General features: G+C 35.9%; 1 pseudogene; it reads left to right on the forward strand.

Moving 5' to 3' along the window:
- The first annotated feature begins 3,316 nt into the window (after positions 1-3,316).
- LOC117713047 (sorbitol dehydrogenase pseudogene) lies at positions 3,317-4,451 on the forward strand (annotated as a pseudogene).
- Positions 4,452-7,815: the final 3,364 nt, after the last annotated feature.

The raw sequence follows: 7,815 nt of genomic DNA on the forward strand, positions 1-7,815 counted from the left end.
CTGTTTTTCAATTACTTGTATTTCATCTTTTGAGAACTCTGTTTAGTTCAATACACCATTTTAATTGGGTTATTTGCTTTCTTGATATTAAGTTTTGGTTATTTATATTTTAGATAATATCCCTCTATTGGATGAATAATTTCAAATGTTTTCCCCTTTCTGTTGAATGCCACTTGACTATAATAATAGTATTCTTGGTTTTACAGAAGTTTTTGGCTTCATGAAATCTCATTTATTCTTTGTTGGTTTTGATGCCTGTGCTACAGGTATCCAGTTTAGAAAGTTCGTTCCAACTCAGTATGTTTCTTATTTTGTATATAGGAAGGCTACTGAATTTATAGTTTGTTTAGTTTGTATCTTGCTACTTTGCTGAAAGTTTTTATCAGGTATAGAAGTTTCCTCATGGTGTCTTTAGATCTTTTATATATAAAGTTATATCATCTGTAAATAAAAATATTTTACTTCTTTCATATTTTATATACTTGAAACCGTTGAGTTGTCTTACTGTTCTTGATAAAACTTAAGAGTACTGTAACAAGTAGGTATATAGAAAGTGGAAATTCTTGCTTTGTTACTGATTTTAATACCAATGCTTTTAGTTTCTCTTTATTTAGGATGATTTTGGCTATGAACTGGCTATAGAGTATATTTGCTATGTTGATATATGTCTTTTGCATCTCTAGTCTCTCCGGCACTTTAATCATGAAGGGATGTTCTATTTTATCAAAAGCCTTTTTTATGTATGTAATAATATGATCATGTTGCTTTTATCTTTTAGTTGTTTATATGGTGAATTAAATTTACTGATTTACATACTTTGAATGATATATGCATCTCTAAGATGAGACCAATTTGACCTTGGTACATTATCTTTTTGATGTGTTCTTGAATTTATTTTGCATATATCTTATGAGAATTTTTGCATCTATATTATATCTAATGGATATTTATCTATAATTTTTCTTATCTTTGGGACTTTGTACAGTTTTGTTATCAGGGTATGTTATTAAAATTAAAATTGAAATTAGAATTATAAATTGGAATGTAGAATGCAAACAGATTCAAACCGATCAAAGATCTCAACATAAAGCCAGAAACACAGAACCTAATAGAAGAGAAAGTGAAGAATAGACCTGAACACATTTTGATACAAGAGATAACTTCCCAAACAGCATACCAATAGCACAGGCACTAAGAATAACAATTAATAAATGGAACTTCATAAAACTGAAAAGTTTTTGTAAGGCTAAGGCACCATCAACAGGACAAAACAGCAGCCTAGAGAATGGGAAAAGATTTTCACCAATTCCCCATATGACAGAAGGGTAGTATCCAAAAATATATAAAGAACTCAAGAAACTAGACATCAACAAACCAAATAACCCAATTTTAAAAAAAGATGTATAGATATAAACAGAATTCTCAATAGAGGAGACTAAAATGGCAGAGAAGTACTCGAAGAAGTACTTATTATCCTTAGCCATCCGTGGAATGGAAATCAAAACTACTTTGAGATTCCATCTTACACCCTCAAGATTGGCTAACATCAAAAACATAAGTGACAACTCATGCTGGCAAGAATGTGGAGGGACCTAGATGGCCCTCAACTGAAAAAAGGATAAACAAAATATGGTACAATTACACAGTGGCATATTGCCCAGCTGTTAAAATACATGGCATCATGAAATGTGCAGGCAAATGGAACTACAAAAACATTATTATGAGTGAGGTAACCTAGATCTAGAAAGAAAAATATAATGTGGTCTCACATTGAAGTGGACAATAGCAGTTATGTAATGGATAATTATGCTTTATTCCACAGATGGAGAAATGTTAACTAACAAAGAGGACTCAAAGTAGGGATGAATGGTTCTCCCTGGGAATGAAAAATAGAATAAATTTTGTGAGTGGAGTAAAAGCAGGTGAGGATAGGAACAGGAAGGATCAGGTCCGGTGGAAGAGATAGAGGGATAAAATACTGAATCAGGTAGGGGTGGAAAGGATGAAGGGATAAAGTACTGGGAGAGACAACTGGAATTGGGCCAGAGGAGGCAACTGAGGGGAGAGGAAGAAACCCAGGGTAGGGAAAATGCCCTCCAAAATCTCCTAATAATGGGAGTTATAGAGCCATATTCTACAGCCAGACAAACCTTCCTGCAGGATTACTTAGACATCAACCAACTCAAACAACCTTCCACCTACAATCAGCCCTGCCTACAAGATCTATTGGGGTAATAGTGGTGCAGGACTGTGAGAGTGACCAATTTGAGGCCCAAGCCATTAAAGGGAGCCCATGTACCTAAAACTTCATAGCTGGCCAGGATCCAGAGACTGGTCAGCCCAGAAACCTAGAATAGAATCAAAAATGACTAGCAATAATTATAAACAAGTAAATAATCAATGAAATTATTCCTTATAATACTCTGCTATATTCTATGCCTAGCCCAACTGTCATCAGAGAAGCACCATCCAGCAACTGATGGCAACAGATGCAAAGACAGTCAGACAGTAGATAGAGGCATAGAAGCCATGCAAAAGAAATACAAGAATAATTGTAGGACCCAGAGGAGTCAAGGACACTCTGAGAACATGTCCCACAGAATCAACTAAGCACTGCTCAAAGGAGCTCACAGAGACTAAAGCAACAAACAGCGACGTCATATGGGTCTGAACTAGGTTTTTGAATATGTTATAGTTATGTAGCTTAATGTTCTTGTGGGACTCTTGAAAATGGAAGTAGGGTGTGTCTATGACTACTTTGTGCTTGGCATCCTTTCACTTTTACTGGGTTGTCTTGTGCAGTCAAGAGTTAATATGAGGGTTTGTGTCTAGTCTTGTAACTAGTCATGAAATGTTTGACTCATATACCTTGGAGGCTTGCTTTTTTTCCAAGCGAAATGGAACTGGTGGAGAGGGGATGTGGGGGAGGCACTGGGAGGAGTGAAGAGAGGGGTAACTGATGTCAGGATGTAATGCATGAGAGAAGAATTTTTTCTAAAAAAGAAGGAAAAAATGGAAAGGAAGGAAGAAAGGAAGGAAGGAAGGAAGGAAGGAAGGAAGGAAGGAAGGAAGGGACTAGGAACTGTTATTTTCTGGAATAATTTGAAGAGTATTGGTGTTACTTTCTCTCTGAATGTCTGGTAGAAGTCTGCACTGCATCCATTTGACCCCAAGCTTTTCTTTGGTTGAGAGATTATTTTTTTTTAAAAATTACTGTGTTCTATTTCACTAGAGGTTATGTGTCCGTTTAAATTGTTTTCTTAATCTTGATTTAAATTTGTTTGGTCATAAATATAAAGAAATGTATACAGAGAACCATCAGCTCCCCGCCGGGTCCAGCTGACACCTCAAAGCAAGAAAATAACATGGCAGCTCCAGCTAAGGATGAGAACCTGTCCCTGGTGGTGCATGGACCTGGAGACATTCGCCTGGAGAACTACCCAATCCCTGAGCTGGGCCCAAATGATGTGTTACTAAAGATGCATTTGGTTGGGGATCTGCGGCTCGGATGTTCACTACTGGGAGGATGGCCGAATTGGGGATTTTGTTGTGAAAAAGCCCATGGTGCTTGGGCATGAAGCTGCTGGAACAGTCACAAAAGTAGGAGCATCTGTGAAACATCTAAAACCAGGAGATCGGGTTGCTATCGAGGCTAGCGTTCCCCGAGAAATAGATGAGTACTGCAAGATACAATCTGTCTCCATCGATCTTCTTCTGTGCCACACCCTCGGATGATGGGAACCTCTGCCGTTTCTACAAGCACAGTGCTGACTTCTGCTACACGCTTCCTGACAATGTTACCTTTGAAGAAGGGGTGCTGATTGAGCCTCTGTCTGTGGAGATCTATGCCTGCTGTCGAGGTTCAGTTTCCCTGAGGAACAAGGTCCTTGTGTGCGGGGCTGGCCCAGTTGGAATAGTCACTTTGCTTGTAGCCAAAGCAATGGGAGCTGCTCAAGTAGTGGTGACTGACCTATCTGTTTCTCAGCTGACTAACCAAAGCCAAGGAAGTTGGAGCAGACTTTACCATCCTGGTTGCCAAAGAGACCCCTCTGGAAATTGCCAGCAAGGTGGAAAGTCTGTTGGGGAGCAAGCCAGAGGTCACCACTGAATGCTCAGGAGCAGAGTCCTCTATCCAGAAGGACATCTATGCCACTCACTCTGGTGGGACCCTGGTGATTGTGGGAATGGGCTCTGAGAGGATCAAATTGCCCCTAGTGCAAGCAGCTGTGCAGGAGGTGGATATCAAAGGCGTGTTTCGATACTGCAACACGTGGCCGATGGCAATTGCCATGCTTGCATCGAAGACTTTGAATGTAAAGCCCTTAGTTACCCATAGATTCCCTCTGGAGAAGGCTGGAGAAGCCTTTGAAACAGCCAAAAAGGGAGTGGGGCTGAAAGTGATGATGAAGTGTGACCCCAGTGACCAGAACCCCTAAATGTAAATTGATCTATGCTCTCAGCCCACTCTCTCAGCATCTAAGGGCTAAATGGCTAGACGGGGAGGCCATTAATACAGAACTTTCTTTTGAATGGTAAAATAATAAACTCATAAGCCAAGAAAAAAATGTATACATTTATTTTAGGTTTCCTGTGTTGGTGGAATAAAAAAATTAAAGTATGCCCTTATTAGTCTCTGGATTTTATTGTTTGTCTATTGTAACTATCCCACTTTCATCCTTAATTATATTGATTTGGATCTTCTCTCTCCATATTGGTTAAATTGGCTAAAGGTTTGTCAACCTAATTCATTTCATCAATGAAATAACTCTACATATCTATGATTTTTATGTTTATGTTTGTATTTTTATTGGATTTTTTGGTTATTTAATTCTGTATCATTGACGTCAGTTCTGGATATGATTATTTTTTTCCTATCTAATCTTTCTCTGGCATTATTTCTTATTTTTCTAAATTTTTCATTTGTCATTAAATTATTAATGTGAGATTTCTCTAGCTTGTATTATTGTTTTATTTTGTTTTATATGTAGGCACTCAGTGCTTCAAACTTGCTTTCATTGTGTTCTGTAGATCTCCATATGTTGTGTTTTCACTTCATTAAATTCTAAAAAGTTTTAAAGTTCAGTTTTAGTTGCCATCTTGACCCAGTTTTTATTCAGTAGTGAGTTGTTTAGCTTCTATTTCTATCTACCATTTCTATATTTTTTTTTCCACAGTCATTTCATGATGGTCGGATAGGACACATAGTACTATTTCAATTTATTATGTGTCAAGACTTGTTTTGTGTCCTAATATGTGGTCAGCTTTGGAGTAAATTCCATGGACTGCTAAAATGAAGAATATTGTTCAGTAATTAGGTAAAATGTTCTGTAGATAGATAGCTGTTATTTTCATTTGATTCATGACATTATTTGACTTGAGTGTCTCTCCAGTTGGTTTTTGTCTAAATGACCTGTCTATTGGCAAGAGTGTGGTATTGATATCACTATGACTGTGTTAGAGTCGATAAGTGATTTTTAGCTTAGCAATTTTAATATAAATTTGGTTTCCTTCTGTTTTCTTTATAAATATTTAGAATTTTAAAGTCCTCTTGGTAGATTTTTCCTTTAATGATAAATATATAGTGTCCTTCTCTATCTCTTCTGATTAATTTTGTTTTGAAGTTTGATTTCAAAGATATTAAATTAGCCACATCTATTTGCTTCTTGGTTCCATTTGCTTGAAATACCATTTGCTATCTTTTTATCTGAAGGTAATGTCTGTTCTTGATATCGAGGTATGTTTTCTTGGTAGAAAAGTAGAATAGAAAGTTGGGTACTGTTTTATAATCAATCTATTATTCTATGGCTTGGTTTTATTTTTCTCTCATATTATACATCCCAACCCCCAGTTCTTCTTCCATCCACCCCTCCAAACATCTATTGTCCCCCAGATCAACTCCTTGCCATTTCTCTACAGAATGTCTTTTTATTGGGGAAGTAAGACAGAGAGTTATTAACGAGTAACATTTATTAATTTCTGCTATTTTGTTGTAGTGACATGACCTCCCTCTTTTGATTATATGACATTATTTATGCCTTTAGTACCCTTTTGTATAGTTAAACTTTTCTTCATGGTGAGGTGTTTCTTCGAGTACCTTTAAGAAACTGGGTTAAATTGCTTACATTTGGTTCTATCAGGACATTATTTTTTTTTCTGTCAATTGTTAATAGTTCTGCTGAGTCTGGGCTATAGCTGTGGTCTTTTATCACTTGTAGAACATACGTCCAGGCCCTTCTGAATTTTAGAGTCTCTGTTGAAAATTAGGATATTATTCTAATGGGCCTGCTCTTTATGATTTGCTCTTTTTCCCTGCAGCTTTTAATTCATTTCTTTGTCCAATACTTTTTCCTTTGATTATTATACATAATGTGGGTGGGAGGAGGTTCTTTTTTGGTCCTATTTGGTTTTCTATATGCCTCTTGTATCTTGATGGGCATTGTGCTTTGTAGATTGGAATTTTTTTTATTTCATTTTGTCTAAAATATTTTCTGTGCCTTTAACCTCGGTTTCTTCTCCTTCTACTCCTATTATTTGTAGATTGGTTCTCTTCAAACTATCCCAGATTTCCTAAATGTTTGTACTTGCATATTTTTTTATATATTTAACATTTTCTTTGACTGTGCTACCCATTTCTTTTCTTTTCAACACCTGAAATTTCTTCTTTCATGTCTTGTAATCTTTTGGTACAGCTTACAACTCAGATTTTTGTTTGACTTCTGAGATTTTAATTTTCCGTTTTATTTCAGTTTTAGTTTTCCATAGTGATTAAATTCATTTGTTCAATTCATCCATTCCCTGACCTGTTTTTATCATTTCATTCAACTGCTTATATTTACATGGTCTTCATTATAACATTTATTCATATCCTCTTCATAGGTTCTTGAACATATTCATGATTGCTATTTTGGAGTCCTTATCTTATACTTCAACTAGACTGCTTTTCTCATGGATTACTATCATAAGGTTTTGGGTTTCTAAAGAAGGCTTCTTTCTTGGTTGTTCACTATCTGAGTGTAGCAACTATGGTGTCCCTGGTAGAAACTGTTTCTGTCAATTAGTGGGAGATGTATAAGAAGGAACAGTTTTTTAAAGCAGCAGTTCTAAAACTGTGGGTTGCAACCTCTTTGCATATCCTGAGTATCAGATAATTATGATTTATAATAGTAGGAAAATTATAGTTATGAAGTAGCAATGAAATAATTTTATGGTTGGGGGTTATCACAGCATTTGGAACTGTATTAAAGAATCACAGCATTAGTAAATTTAAGAACTTCTGGTTTTAAGGGATGTTAAGAATAAACTAATAATACTCTTGATCTGTACAAAAAGTTTAATTCCCAAGGGCATATGGAGGTGAGTTGGGAAGAGGGTTTCTGCAAGGACTAAGAGCTAGACTGAAGACACTGGAATAGAATAATAATAAAAAAAAAAAAGGACAATCAATGTCATTTAAATGAGTGCCAGGTTACTGTGGCTGCTGTTGGTCCTTGGTAGCTCAATTATCTTTCATTGCCAAGAAATATGATACTCTAGTAAAGATACTTACAGACTGATAATCAAAGGCTGATTGACCTATAAATGAATAGATGCTAAAAACAGGACAGCTAGTCTGACATATGATAAAGTAGACACCAAAACAAAGTTAACCAGAAGTGATAATGCCACCACATACTAGTATAAGAAACTGATTATTCAGAAGATATAACAATTGTAAATATTTTTCATCTGAAAGTTAGTACTCCCAATTTTACAAAACAAATACAAATGAATTTTAAAGATGTTGATGATTCTAATACAATAATAAAAATAGATAGT

This window comes from Arvicanthis niloticus, chromosome 7 (assembly GCF_011762505.2).
Source record: "Arvicanthis niloticus isolate mArvNil1 chromosome 7, mArvNil1.pat.X, whole genome shotgun sequence".
Lineage (NCBI taxonomy): Eukaryota > Metazoa > Chordata > Mammalia > Rodentia > Muridae > Arvicanthis > Arvicanthis niloticus.